Raw genomic sequence first — 1,382 nt, 5'->3', positions numbered from 1 at the left:
ATAAAAATAAAAAATAAAAAGTCTTATCTTCAGTGTTCTTGGCAATGTGGCCAATTTTCAATCCTTAAAGAAGCAAATCTGTTTCCTGTCTTAGCAATTTTTATATCTTCCTTCCTCTGCCATGAACTCCCCTTTCCCATACTCGTAGTGATGGTCTTTATTCTCACTACAAAGTTTTTATTCTCATATGAGCATCTCAGCTCATGAAACCTAATTCTCTTTCATATTGTGTCCTTTTAAGTGCATGACTTAGTACAATTACTCATTTATTATACTTATAGCTATTAATTCCACATGGTTTTTAAAAAAGTAAGGAGAGTACAAAATAATATTAAAACAGAAACATTACAAGTGATACATTCCATATGTCAACAAATGTTGTTTTCAAAATGACAACAGGTCTTTAGCAAGATCCTCACTAGACTTGTGGCCATTCAATACTTAAAACATACATATCTTAGACTTTGTATACTTCACCATCAAAAGCAACTCAATCCAAAGTGTTCATTTCTACTAAGGTCCAGTTACTCACTTTTCCATATACTCCTTCCATCTGTGTGTGATAGAGTTGCTGCCTTGCTGCACATGGGAGAGATTTTCCTGTGGGGAAGTTCTCCAGTACTGGCAAACTTCAAAAGAAAGCCATGTTTATGGGGTAGCACGCACTGTGTCAGAATCCCCTCTTCAGGCTCTAATAAACTCACTGCACTAAGATCAAAATGACTGACCAGCTGTTCTCCTTCCTTGAAGTATTTGCATTTTAAAAGATGAGAAAAAGCTTGAAACAGAAAGGCAAAGTTTCTATTTGTTGAAATTCTGACATGGAGAAACAGCCAATGAAATATGGACAAAAAATGCAAAGATAAGAAAGAACTACATAGTCACCGCTAGAATCATTTCACATAGAGAACTGGCAAGCTCGACAATGAAAGCCATTTTCTAAAATTCCCAAAACATTTACACAACTCTGTGAGGAAATAATTTATGCCTAAAATCTGCCTTGATTTTTCTACTTACAGGGTTGTAAATTCAAATCATAGGGCTCACTATAGAGATTCAAGAGTATTGGCCCTATTGGGAGCCAATTTGGTCATCAATTCATTACAGTGGGCACAGGCCAACTCCCCACATGGGTCACAGCTGGGCGAGAGGATGTAATTATCCTCACATTTTATCCAGAAAACCACAATCCTGTCACTCCAACTTGTGCACCTGCTGAATAGTATTAATGAAATTTCAAGAGGGCTTAAGGAATCCTATCCTCACTAGGGTGAAATACGTATCTTTCTTAATATAATGAATATATAAAGCATAACAATATAAGGTGAAATCAACTGTATCATACATTCATTCATTCATTTTCTTTTTTTTTTTAAATTTTT

This window comes from Octodon degus, unplaced genomic scaffold (assembly GCF_000260255.1).
Source record: "Octodon degus isolate 3935 unplaced genomic scaffold, OctDeg1.0 scaffold00003, whole genome shotgun sequence".
Lineage (NCBI taxonomy): Eukaryota > Metazoa > Chordata > Mammalia > Rodentia > Octodontidae > Octodon > Octodon degus.
Note: the sequence above shows the minus strand (reverse complement) of the source record.